Here is a 14,413-nt window from a genome sequence, read left to right as displayed (position 1 = left end):
GGTGCTCCTGAAAACCTGCTGTAGGAGAGTAGGGTCTGCTTCCTATGGTTACCCCCACTTTTTTCTGGGTTTCACTGGTTTCTTGACTTGAGTATAGCTGTGGCCCTGCTAATCAGGACCACAGCCTAGCTGTCCTCTCTCTAAATTGATACCATGTAATTTAGGTACATACCAGATTGGTTACTGGGTCACCCTTATGAGTCCCTGTATATGGCACCTTAGGTACCCAGGGCATAGGGACTCCAGAGGCCTACCAGGGGCTGAAGCATGTATTGTGCCACCCCTGGTTAGCCTTTCAAAATGACACCACAGGTCTGCACTTGCAGCCTGGGTAAGGTGGTGTAAGCACCCCTTACTTAGATATAGTATACCTATATCTACCCTTACATATAGACACATATTAACCTATAAGTCACTCCTATGGCAGGCCTTGACAATCCTGGAGGCAGAGTGCTTGGTTTTGTGTGAGAGGGTGACCTAGCATGAGCTGAGCCCCTCTGCAGCTTTCGGAAATATCTCCTTATAGCTGTTCTATGATGTAGCCATACCATATACTCTTAAGTGCATTATAATCCTTGCGGTTATTGCTAACTTTGGTTTGGATTTATCAAAACATGTCGTGTTTGGTGTCAAACTCTTTGAAATACTTTCCCCCGCCAGTTCTAGCAGTGGGGATATCATTCCACCCTTCCAGAGGGAAAAGACGTGCACACTGGTTTACCCGGTTAAAGTTAAACAGAGCCCCAGCATCACAAAATGGATGCTGCTGCCACAGACACAAGTCTGACCTCCTGCTGCTAGACGAAACTCCGGCAGGGGAGGCCTGGACAATAGGTTTCCTGTCCAGGGAGGTGCTAGCACCTCCCCAGGCAGGCTTTAGTGTATTGGTTTCAGGGTGGGTTGCTTGCAGTCAGTGAATGCTTTTCAGACACTGCCTGGGGCACACAAGGTTCTCCATTCGTTTCCCAGTTCAAACCGGTTGCTGGGGCACTCAACTCCAGCTCTGCCGCGAAACTGGACCAATGGGGAGGGGTGTAACCACCCCCTCCCCTAGGCCCAACCCCTAAGCTTAGTATAAGTATAGGAACCCACTCCCTAGGACTTTAAATTACCCTGTACGAAACTCTGAAGAAGAAATCCTGGACCTTCGACGTTTCATTTCGACTGAAAGACTAAAGAATCTCCCTTGGGGTCAAGGAGTGACACCCCTGTTCAAACAGACACCAAAGAAGCATCTTTGCCGGTCTGCATTTTCGAGGCTCCGGCTGGATCCTGAAGAATCCGCGACACAGGACACAGACTTTCAGACATCTCTGAAGCTGATACGAGTTCCCAGCAGAGCTGAGACCTGTAGCTGACACGAGAGACGTGGCACCGGAACTCCTGGAAATCCTGCATTTTTGCGACTGCACCTACTTCCCGAAGTTTCCCAAAGTTGTGCATTGGGGTATTTGAAGCCCCTGCCCGAGCACCTTTTGCACTGAAGTACAGAGGCCAGCACTCCACGAGTGACCCGTGAGTCTTCTTTCTTCTCCGCAGCTCGAGGTTCCTTCACGGTTGCTAGTCCGTTGGTTAGTGGGCCCCCACGAAGGACAATACTTTGTTTTATTAGCTTCCCTGGTTGCTTCAGACGTGCTCTGACTCCCCTCCAAAGGGTGAGTTCCTCAGACCTTGCTGGTCTGCACCAAAGCCAATCTTGTCATCTGGCGTGGGTTGCTGTTGCCATGGCTTGTTGTGTCCAATCCGGATTCTGACGCTGCAGCACTCGACATCCTTCGTGGAACAGCTCTAATCCAGATCCTGGTCGTCGTCGACGGTGCCTGGACCTCGTGGCTGAAGAGTCAAGCTTCACCTACTTCACTTGAAAGCAGCCGACATCGGCTGGCATCTTCATGTTGCCATCCTGGTCCTGGCTAGTGACCCAGACTCTGTCCCCTTTGCTTTCAGGTTCTTCACATCTCCGATCCACCCGGACACTTTTCCTCTGGTCGCCTGCAGCATTTCTTCGCAGCTCTCATTGGAATCGACGACGACACCAAAAGACACCTATGTACCCGCCTTCCGTGGGTAAGGTAACACGAGTACTCCGGTGCTCCCGTGGATCTTGTCTCTCGAAGTGCCTAAGTCTAAAAGGGTTCCATCGTAGTTAACCTCTAAGTGTCCTTAATCTTTAAAATTTTAACTTGTTCGTTCTCCATAGAAAGTCAATGGTGATTCGCGGCTGTGTTTAGACACTGCACACGTCCCCCGTGGGTCTCCTGTGTCCCTACCTTGGGTGGTTCCTGGTTGCCCCTGCAGCTCACGTGGTTCTTATACCACTATTTTAGTATATGGTTGTGAGGCCCCAAGGGGATAATGTATACTGTGTGACTTATCGTATACTAATTAAATTCCTTGTATTGTACTTTTACCTCTGACCTCATAAATAGTCCAGAGGGGTTGTGTTTAGAATAAATACATATATATTTGATATATACCTTGTGTGGTGTACTTTCATTTGATCATTCAAGAGATTATAAACTGGTAAAAGAACTTGCTTAACTCACCTCTAAGTCTTAGCCTGAAGGCTGCTCTCCACAGCTACCACTAGGATAGCTTTCAATAAGGTTGACTTCAAACCTACCATCAATAAGGGTCGTTTGTACTGGTTACAAGTGCCCACTAGAATAGTGGACATCATATGCCAGGCCCACTTCTCACAGAGGTCACTAGAAACGTTCTCGAATACACAAGAAGGGATTAGTTTCTGACAACCGCGTAAACGTGACAACTTTGTTTCCCAAGAATAAACTCTTTAGTGTCGTGGAAACAATAGATAACTATTTTACTCAGTCTATCGTGCATGCTTCGTTTCTACAGAGTTGCAGAGAACAATAGAACAGTCTTCTTTCTCATGCAAGAGAGGGGAACTGCTACAATCGTTAGACAGAATGCAAAGTATAATGTGTACAGTGTAAACAGTGATATAAAATAATACTGTAATAGCATTGTCTGGTGCTATGACATATAAACATACATACATAAATAACACAGGCTACAATACTCAACTGGTGCTTATAAAATACGCCTACCCCAATGTACCTAACCTAGGTCTAGTACGAGGGAAGAAGTAGGTACTGTCTTTAGCATAGGTTTAGTTTTGACAAAAATTGCTAAAGGTTTCTCTAGGTGCTAGTAAGCTCCATACCTTAGAATGAGAGTGGTTGGGAGAGAGGTTGGTATCTACTGGTGTGCTGACTTTACTGGTGTTCACCAGCTTGCCACAAGAGACAAGTTTCGGACACCCAAGGGGATATGCAAATCTGCCGCCCCCTTTGTCCAGGGCCCTTTGGCACCTGGGTAGGCGGGGAAATTAGCTTGTCCGATAGGTATTCCCAACCTCAGGCCAGAACCACCCCTAAGGTGTGCTACCTGGAGTAGAGGCGATTTTTCAGAATTATCTACCTTGATGATGGCAAATTTAAGATCTCTGGGACAGGGTTACGCCCACTTCCCACAGGAAGTGGACATACAGGGGACACAGTGACCCCAGGGGTAGGAAATTCATTGGCTACTACCCTGTACTCCCCTAATTTCAGTATTTAGGGTAGTCACAGGAACCAGAAAGGCTGTTCCTGACAACCTACAAAGAAGATGGACACTGAAGAGCCACGGAGGCAGAAGACTCAAGAAGTGCAACTGACTTGCTACAGCCCTGCCAGCCTGCCTGCTGCTTCGCATTGAACCTGCGCCGAAGACTTCTCATCCTGCAGCTGTTGTACCTCAAAAGCCTGGGAAGATGGCTTGCTTTCAATAAACTCAATTATTCCTGTGGAGTAGCGGATCTTCTCCCCTGCATCCTGCAGGCACCCCAAGAAGAACAGTGAAGACTACGGAACCGCCAAAAGCAGATGCCACAAAGCACCACTGCACCAAGTCCCCCAGTCTGTGAAGAAGTGGGCCAACAGTGTCAGTGGGGTCCCCAAACTCTCAGGAGACCAAGTCTCAAAGAATTTTGCTTTTGGAAATATAAATTGTCCCACAGCTCTCTAGCTTGGTATTTAACCTTCTCAATACAGGCCACTGTAATTTTTTGTAGTTTTGTACAGTAGCGTATTCTATTTCCGGGGCCTGTTGGTCGGGTTATGTGATGTTTAAATTAAAACTTATTTTCTGCCGCTGATGGTGAATTTCCAGTCTGTAGCCCAAACTGTAACTTGTAACTATGTGATATAGGGGAAGAGATACTAAAAAATTATCTATGACAGCATGCGATTTTACAGAGTGATGAGACAGGTGTGCTCGAATGTCCGGAGACACTTGGCCATTCAATATTCGTACGCCCAGGTGCTCTAGGTTGCGTGCTGTATTCTTCCCTGTTCTGTCGAACCGTTGTTTAAAACCTTGAGTTGGCAGGATTATATCCTACTATGATCAATAATGTCTATTATTTGGTGTCTAGGCGTTGCCTGAAAAAGATTAATGTTAAAATCACCTGACATGAAAATCAAGGGTGCTGGGTTATTTGAGCATTGGGATGATATAAAACTCAATACATGTACAATTGATTCTTCTTTCTTGGTTTCAGAGGGGTGTATGTAAGCATTCCTTATCAACAAGGGGGTCATGTTTAGTGGGTGGTTGGTCCAGATCTTTATCGCCTGTATGTTCGGATAATAAATCTTGCAATCTTCCATTTTGCTATTAAGGTCCACTAGTACATACAATTCCAAGATGCCCGCTGCGTGCCCCATTGATTGTTTTGGTTTTAATAGCTGGCTTTCTGTAGCACAAATATCCCAGGAGATCGATTTCTTCTTGTGCCCATGTCTCGAAAAGGAGAATTATATGAAATCTTCTAATGAAGGCTAGAAACTCCTTATTGTCTATCTGTGCAAGAAGTCCCTCAATATTCCATGCACAGACGTCGACCTTGTTCTCTCATTATTCTGTCATTTGCTTACTTCTTCATTTGGACCAAAAAGCAGTGCACTCGAGAGCCTAGACTAATCTATGTTTTGATATAGGACCTGGCTTGCTGAGACTTCCTCATAGCTGATGTCTTCCACTGGGGCTATGGTGGCACTAGACGGTGTGGTTGATCGACTCCTTCCCCCTTTTAAAATCGAGATTGCCGCTAGTTGTCACTGTTTATAGGATTTAATGGGCTGTTCATAGGCTTTTGTTGTCTTCAAAGCTCTCCTTGGTAGCCCTTTCCTCCCCCTCACCTTCTGCCTTGGTACGGGCTTTGTGACCTTCTGGATGGAGAAACTGTGGATAGACTTCCTCCTTTTCCCTCGACTTGTCTATTCCCCATTTTTCCCACACTTGATCAGCCAAGGCGATAGTTGCCCACGTAATCAACGTCGGTTCTACACCACACCCTGTTGAATCATTTAAAAATGTGACTGCATGGATGTCAGAAGACTCAATATGGTTTAAAGCCAATTTTTCTTTGAAAAAACGTGTCATTGTCTCTCTTGTTTATTCTGTCAAAATTCCCCCTAGACTTGTTGTGAGAAGTTGGCCTGATATATGATGCTCACTAGTTCTAGTTCTTTCTCAAACAACAATGGTCCCATGCACAATTGAATTCAAGGGAAAAATAAATATAGACACAATGGACCTATATTAAGTAAGATGATTTGTCCAGCCGGACAGGGATCACAAATCTTTACTGTATATTTCAACAATCCAAAAAAAAAATTAAGCAAATACCTTACATTCATTAGAGTGAGACACAAGCCTGTGCCCTCACGCTTACAAATTGGCAAGGTGAAAGGGTAGTAAAGAGACAGAGGGAAGAGTTTTTAGGCAAAAAGTGAACGATTTCTGAAAATAAAGTAATAACAGAAATTCAATTACACCATTATACGCATAACACATTTGGTATACATTTTAAATATATGGTGTTCCAGCAAGTCGACGGCGTTTCGATCCCTTTTACATAATCCGTGGGATCATCATCAGGACAAGGATTCTGCCTAAAAGGTATTGGACACAAGAGCCTGGTAGAAAGGAATTGGTAGACACGTAGAATGAAGTGAGGGCAATACTTCACGGCATCAAACGCAGTGTGTCGTCGTGTTATAGGTGCCATGGCTCGAATAGGGGAAGGGCTGTAATTTGCCGAGTCGCGAACAATCAGGACAGCGCTCCGTGTTGAGCGAAGCAAACAAGGAATAGGTCCGCAATGGGGGAGATGGTCGGGCGCCAACACTTCGGAGCAGCAAGAGCTTACCCGTATGAAACGGAGCAATCAGGACTTAAGCCCGCAATGGGGGAATGGGTCGAGCGCCAACAATTAATTTAGACACGTTCCCACGAGCCAAAAATGAAGGCTTCGTGTGTGGACCCTGGCAGTGATCACCTTGTATCAGTCCAAACAACCCTTATGGTGATTGGTTGTAAGTCAACCTTATAGACCAGCTATCCTAATGGTAGCATGGACAAAGCAGTCTTAGGCTAAACTCTTTAGGCATGTGAAGCCAGCTGTTTACCACATATAACCCCTTGAATCCCAAGTGAAAGGACACCACACAGGTTGTTATAAAAATAAACAAGATATTTATTAATACCACCTCTGAGCTCTTTATGAGATCAGAGGGCTAAGCACATGACAAGACTCTTAAGAAAAATAAGTTTAAGTTGCACGAATTACAATGGTGCCCTAGGGGCACGAGAAACCATATACTAAACTAGTGGTATAAGTGAATCGATAGAAGGAATGGAGCTGTCCAGAGGCTGTTGGATCGCTGGGACTACACTACCCTAACCTTAGGTAAGTAATAGGAGGCCCACGGGACGCGTGTGCAGAGTGTGAACTCACACGTGAGATGCGTAACAAAGGCAATGGACAGTATAATTTACGAAAAGGTAAGTAATAGACAGTTCCGACTAGCTAGGATTAAAACGACTGGAAATCTGTACACTAGGAGAGTCAATCTACCCTTGAGCACCGAAATGCTTTTGTTACCTCACCCACGGGCTGCGGGTGCATAGGTGTCAAAGTGTGTCGGGTTTCCGCGCTGAAGTCTATGGAGCCTTGAAGAAAGATGCTGCAGGCGACCAGGAGGAAGCTGTCCGTAGTGATCTACGGGTGGATCAAGGAAGATGAAGATCTGAAAGCAGGGGGGACAATGTTCACAGTCACTAGCCAGTGACTGGTGTGGAACCAGGAAGGAACCAGATGCTGTCGTCGCGATCAGGTGAAGATTGGACGCTTGACTCTGCAGCCATGTGGACCAGGAGGTGTCTTCGACGACCAGGGTGAAGGCTCGAGCTGTCCCACGCAGGCTCTCGCTGTCGGCGGTGTTGGTTCCGGATTCGGCATCAACAGGCCTTGGCAAAGGCAACCCATGCGGTGAGTGGAAAAGGCGTCTGGTGCGGACCAGGAGGGTCCGGGGTGCTTCTCCTTTGCAGGGAAGCAGGGGCCAGTCTGGAGCAACCAGACCAGCGGTGTGGATTTCAAGGATCGTCGTCTAGGAGGCCACTAGCCAGCCGGCAAATGACCAGACAACGCGTCGAACAGCAATCAAGCAAAAGGGCCCCACTCAGATCTCGTGGATGCTGGAGAGTTGGTCTTCTGTGCAGGAGCTGCTCGGGGTTGGGGCTTCTCAATCCCCAAAGCACTTCGTCGAGGATGCCTCTGAAGTCGTGCTGGAAGCGAAGTGCAGTTTCTTCAAGATGGCCGGTCCCACGTGTCTCATCGCACCCACGGATCTCAGCTGTGCTGCAGATGTGAGTTGAGGTCGGAGAGGTCTGGAAGTCCATGTCTCATCGGGCTCTGAAGTATGGATCCACCAGGGAAGACAACAAAGTGAACCGCTGGAACGCTTGATGGTGCCTGCTTGTGCAGGGTGGTCACTCCTTGGCCACAAGGGATATTTCTTCAGTCTTCTGTGGAGCAGAACGTCGAAGTCCAGAGTTTCTTCTTGTAAAGTTTCAAGTCAGGATTAGTCTAATTTGGAATGGGACCAGCTCCTACCTTTATTCGCCTAAAGGGGTCCTGGTTGCCTGTAGATTTTACTCTTTATAGGCAGGCTGTCACCAGTGTCCACCTCATGGGTGTACCAGTTTGTCTGACTGGGGGTCAGAGAGAACATTTGTCTAAAGGATTGAAGAACCTGTTTGCAATCCTTTTGCAGATGCTCAGTTAAGCTGTCAGAAAAGACTACACCATCTACTGATCCATCATCAGGGTTCTGAGTGAGCAGGTCAAGGAGAGGGTCACTCTCTTCCTCCTGTCCCTCATCTGTGGCCATGAGCAAGCCCATGTCCTCCCTGTCAACAAATGCATTGAGCCTGTTCACATGAAGTACTCTGTGAGGGCTCCTGGGAGTTCCAAGGTCCACCAGGTAGGTGACCTCTCCCTTTTGTTCAATGATGGTATGGGGTCCGGACCATTAGTCTTGGAGAGCTGCTGGGGCCACTGGCTCCAACACCCATACCTTCTGCCCAGGCTGGTAAACAGTAAGGACAGCCTTTTGGTCATGCCAAGCTTTTTGAAGTTCTTGGCTGGCCTCAAGGTTTTTAGATGCCTTCTCCATGTACTCTGCCATCCTGGAGCGGAGACCAAGTACATAGTCCACTATGTCAAGTTTAGGCTTTTTGAGAGGTAATTCCCATCCTTCCTTCACAAGACATAGGGGTAAAGGATGCCCAAATAGAAGCTCAAAAGGGCTGTAACCAACCCCCTTCTGTGGGACCTCTCTGTAAGCAAACAGAAGGCAGGGTAAAAGGATGTCCCATCTTCGCCTAAGCTTTTCTGGTAACCATTTTATCATCCCTTTTAGGGTCTTGTTGAATCTCTCCACAAGCCCATTGCACTGTGGATTATAGGGGGTGGTGAATTTGTAATTTACACCACACTCCTTAATAATAATAATAATAATAAAGGGGTCTTATCATGCGCATACTTAGCCCAATGGGCGTCAAGGCGCCTAATTCAAAATCCAGCTCATAACATGGACCCTACAGTTAAACCTGTGTAAGCTCTCGAGAAGCACCACGTTTTAAGGGCCTTTTTAAACAGCGCTAGAGAAGGTAAGGTCTTCATCTCCATCGGCAAGATGTTCCAAAGCTGAGGAGCAACGACGGAGAAGGCCCTGGCTCCCCATCTGGTGAGCTTAAAGCGGGGGACAACAAGTTGGAATAGTCCCGAAGAGCGCAAACACCTTGTGGGATGGTACCGAGTAAGGAGGGAACTGATACCGCCGTTAGATCCATCCTCGAGTGCTCTATAGGTCATACACAGAATTTTGAAATAAATTCTGTGTTGGATAGGCAGCCAATGAAGGTCTCTCCTCGCAGCAGTGGCAGAGGAGGCCCTGGGAAGATCCAGGACAAAACGTGCAGCGGCATTCTGCACGATTTGCAGTCGATGTATAAGGCCCTTGTTGGATTCCATGTAGAAAGAGGTGCAATAATCCAACCTGGAGCCAACAAGGGCAACTGCAATCTGCTTGCGTGCTTGAGGAGACAAATAGCTGCGAATTCTGTTGAGCGTCCTGATCACGCCCCAGCAGGTCGAAACAGTCCGATTCACCTGTAAGGACATCGAGAGCGAAGTATCGAACACTACACCCAGATTTCTGGCAGACTGAGAGGGAGTGGGGCAGATGCCAAGAGAGGGGGGCCACCACTCACTCGACCAGATGTCCTGGTCCTTTCCAAAGACCAGGACCTCAGTCTTGTCGCCATTTAGCTTCAGGAAGTTGGTAACCATCCAATCTGCAACATGCTGCATACAGGACCTGAAGCTAGAGGCAGATGTTATGACAGAGGACTGAGTAAGTGAAACCATGATCTGGGTGTCGTCGGCATATGATACCACCTCCATCCCCTGAGATCTTACTAGCCTAGCAAGGGGGGCCACGTAGATGTTGAACAGGGTCCGACTTAGTGCCGACCCCTGTGGCACCCCGCATTGCAAAGACTTAACTGGGGAGAGGTGGTCGCCGAGCATCACTCTCTGTTCCCTATCAAGGAGAAAGGAGTTAAGGAGACTCAGGGCCGAGCCAGTGACACCTGCCTCCCTAAGCCGAGATGTTAAAATGGCAGGAGACAGAGTGTCGAATGCGGCTGTGAGGTCCAGTAGCACAAGAACAGTTGTTTGTCCAGCATCAACCTTGCGTCGGATGTTATCGACTACAGAGGTGAGAGCAGATTCTGTGCTGTGGTGTTTTCGAAAGCCATGCTGGGTTGTATCAAGATACTCCGAAGCTTCAAGGAAAGAAGATAAATGGCGGTTCAGGTGTGCTTCTAGGATTTTAGCAGGTGCAGGGAGCAAGGAAATGGGTCTGAAATTTTTCAAGAGGCCGGGATCAAGTGAAGGCTTCTTGAGGAGCGGCTTCACAATGGCCTTCTTCCATATTGATGGAAAGGTGCCTTGATCAATTACCTTGTTCATTACCTCAAGTAGGGGAGGGAGGAGGCTGTTCCTACAATCTTTAAGCTTTTTAAGAGGCAGAGGATCTAGTGGAGAGGAGGATTTTGTCTTCTCTAGAAAAAGATTCAATCCCTCCAAAGACATAGAGGGGAAGACAGAAAAGAGGCTAGAAGGGGCAATATCCAGTGCCTCAGAAGAACTTATGCCTGGAGGAGGATTTTCAACCAGGGAGAGGCGTTGTACTTCTAAGGAAGTATGAATATCAGAATTTTTTTTATGAAAAAAGTCTGCAATGTCGTCACAGAGACGTTGAGAGCAGACTACGGGGTCTGGAAGTTGGAGGGAGCAAAGAGAGTCCGCAATTTTAAAAAGCTCCCTAGAGGAAGTGAGTGAACTAGTGAGGTTGGAGAAGTATTCCTGCTTCTCCATAATCACTTTCTGCTTATACTCCCGTAGAGCAGACTTCTAAGCCTCCCTATCCGAAGAATCCCAGGATTTCCTCCATCTCCTTTCGCTGCTTCTGCAGCCCTGTCTAGAAGTCTAAGATGGTCCGAGAACCATGGCGCTGATGGTTTCCGCCGGGCTACATATCGTAGGGATGCAGGGGCAAGCGTTTCTACTGCAGTAGTAATAGAATCCTGCAGGGATTGTGCTGCCTCATCTGCGTCTTTTAAGGAGAGAACCTCTGGAGAAGGGACAAAAGGGGTAAAGGCCTCATCAGTAAGGGTTCTAAGATTTCTTCTAGAGACAAAAGAGGTAGTCCCTTTCTTAATAGAGTGAGAGGTGGAGTAGGCTAAATGCAAGGGAACCGCAAAATGATCTGTCCACACCAACGGTAGAGGTGTGCCGCTGGAGAGTCTAAGATCATTAGAGAAAACCCCGTTAAGAATGTGACCCGCTATGTGGGTAGCATTAGTAACGAGCTGAGTGAGATCACAAGCTCCGAGAGATTCAACCAGTGATAGAGTGTCCTTAGAATGGACCTCATCGATATGAAAATTGAGGTCACCTAAGATGGTGAAGGAGGGCTTTCCAAAGTAGGGTTCAAGGATTCTCAACAAATCAGAGGCAAAATTAGCTCTGACCAGGCGGCCTGTAAATCAATATGCCCGTAAAAGAGACTGAAGGGGCGCAAGTAATACAAAAATATAGAGCTTCGAAGCGATCTTGGGGCGAAGAGAGTAAATTAACCGTACATAGCAGGGAGGATTTGAAAAGAATGGCAATGCCTCCTCCTCTACGTTTGGGTCTATCATGCCTATGTAAGGAGTAGCCCTCTGGAATTGCCAGAAGAAGATCATGACCCGAGGAGTCAGTGGCCCAGGTCTCTGTAATAAAAACCCAGTCTGGCTGCCTTTCATCCACAAAATCGTGGAAGGCTAGATTGTGCTTAATTAGTGAACGCGCATTTAATAAAAACCCAGATTCCACATTGCACTCAAGTATCCTGACATAACGTTTGCACCTCTGTCAGAGACAACCTCCTTAGGAAACCCCACTCTGGAGAAAACTCCAAGTAGGGCCCTGGCCACAACAGGAGCTGTAGTAGTCCTAAGGGGAATAGCTTCTGGATACCTAGTGGCATGATCCACTACCACTAGTATAAATCTGTGCCCAGATGCTGTTGGGAGGTCCATTGGTCCAACAATGTCAATCCCCACTCTTTCAAAGGGTACACCCACCACAGGTAGTGGTATAAGGGGGGGCCTTTGTTGTGCCACCTGATTTGCCACTGGCTTGATAAGTGACACATGAGCGACAAAACTCTTTGGTGTCTTCAGACATATGAGGCCAGTGAAAGGGAGGGACAAGCCTTTCCCAAGTCTTATTCTGGCCTAAGTGACCTGCAAGGGGAATTTCATGGGCTAAAGTAAGAAGGAAACCTCTCAGAGACAAAGGGATAACCAGCCTCCTGGTAGCACCAGGCTTGGGGTCTCTTGCCTCAGAGTATAGGAGTCCATCATCCCAGTACACCTTGTGGGTACCTGTAGCATTCCCTCCAGCCTCAGCAGCAGCCTGCTGTCTGAGGGGTTCAAGAGAGGAACAGTCTAACTGTGCCTGCCTCAAGTCTGCCCTGAAAGGTCCCCCTGTCCCAAGAAACTCAACCTGCTCAGGTTCAAGCTCTTCTAGGATAGTTTCTTCTGGGGTCTGTGGGTCAGCCTCCTGAGAGGGCTGATCCTCTCCTTGAGACATGGGGGAAGGCACTGCCTTAACCCTACTGCTCTTTCTCTTGGGAAGTGTCTGGTCCATTGTTCCAGGATCCAGCACTTGTTCAACTGGGCATTTCTTGGCCTGTGACCTGGTCACAGCAAGGACATGTGCTGACAAACCTAACATCTCCACATGAGTCCTATACTCCACTTCTGACCATAATGAGGATTCCAAATCATTGCCCAACAGACAGTCCACTGGGAGGTCTGACCAAACTACAGCCATTTTGAGGCCAGTTACCCCTCCCCAGGAGAAGTTAACAACTGCCATACTGTGATTGGTAGTGACATTGCTAGCATTGGTCACTAGGTAGTCTGAACCTAGTATTACCTGATCAGGGGCCACAAAGTTTGGTGTCACCATGGTGACACTGGCACATGTGTCCCTGTAGGTCTGAGCCATTTTTCCATTGATTAAAGGCGTTTACCTGTATTTTCCCAGAGTACTGGGACTTACAGTAGGGGTCATATCCATGTCCCCACTACAAACAAGAACAGCCTGAGTAGGTATTCTGACTAAGTCAGAACCCACCTCAGTTCCCACGGTTAACCCAACTATAGCCTTGGGGGGTGCACTACCACTACTAACTGTACTAGGGGGTGCAGGTGCCTTAGGGGCAGTAGTGGTAGGAGCTGTGCCTTTCTTGGTGCACTCACTAATCCAGTGAGTCTTACTTTTACAGTATTGGCACTATGGTTTTCTTGGAACATCAGCCTTCTTCTTTTGGGAATTCTGGGACCCACCCTCCTTAGATTGTTGGGGCCCTGTTGAAGACTTCTGGTTATTTTGTTTGTTCTCATTATTACCCTTCTGGTCTGCTTTCTTCTGGCCACCACCCTGGTTCTGGTTCTGCTGCTTGACCCTTGTCCTGACCCATCTATCTGCCTTCTTTCCCAATTCTTGGGGAGAGGTCAGATCTGAGTCAATAAGGTGCTGATGCAACAACTGGTTCTGACAATTATTTAAGATTTGCTCTCTCTTAATTAGAGTATACAATCCTGGGTAATCAGTAACTTTACTTCCCAGTAACTAGCCTTCCAAAGCCTTAGTGGCACAATCAACAAAGTCAGTCCAATCCAGAGACTGAGTTTTCTGGTTGTCTCTGAACATCAACCTGTACTGTTCAGTTGTTAAGCCAAACCCATCAACCAGTGCATTTTTCAGGACTTGCTAATCATTAGCATCCTCAGCTCTAACAGTGAGGAGCTTATCTCTACCTTTACCTTCAAAGGAGAGCCACAAAATAGCTGCCCACTGACTCTGGGGTACCTGCTGTACAGTGCAGGCCCTCTCCAAAGCAGTCATCCATTTGTGATTGTCATCTCCTACCTTATAGGAGGGCACTATTTTACTCAGGTGTCTATTATCCAAACTCCTGTCTTTATCTCTAGGGATAATGGTGCCCCCAGTGGGGTCTAACCCACTCAATTTCTGCTCTCTGGCAAAGGCAAGTTTCTCTTTGGCAAGGGCAAGTTCTTCCCTTTGGATCCTCAGATTCCTTCCTTTTCTTTGCTTCATGTTCTCTTCTCTGAGGGGATGTCATCCCTCTCTGAGAAGATGCCTGAGAGACATGGGTGTGAATAGATCTGTTAGAGCCTCTGGAGTGAGACCTAACTTTTCTATTCCCAAGGTTAGGCCTGCTTGTGGATAGGTCTGGGGCTCCCCCAGCTCCATCCCCATGTAGGCTTAAGTTGGCCCTGGTAAGTCTACTGACTATAACTTGGCCATGGTCTACCTCTACTTCAGAGGAGTTCCCATCTTCCTCACCATCTACATCTTCTGTTTCAGGGAGGTTAGATTCAGGGTCACCTTCTAAGGGGGGGGCATGCTTCC

General features: G+C 47.5%; 1 protein-coding gene across 1 annotated transcript in view; it reads left to right on the top strand.

Annotated features, from left to right (window-relative positions):
* Nucleotides 1-14,413, top strand: part of FMR1 (fragile X messenger ribonucleoprotein 1) — a 306,382-nt gene that overhangs the window by 217,198 nt on the left and 74,771 nt on the right. The window lies entirely within an intron of this gene.

Source organism: Lissotriton vulgaris, chromosome 4_1 (genome assembly GCF_964263255.1).
Source record: "Lissotriton vulgaris chromosome 4_1, aLisVul1.2, whole genome shotgun sequence".
Taxonomy (NCBI): Eukaryota; Metazoa; Chordata; class Amphibia; order Caudata; family Salamandridae; genus Lissotriton; species Lissotriton vulgaris.
Note: the sequence above shows the minus strand (reverse complement) of the source record. Positions and strands in the feature narration are given on the sequence as shown.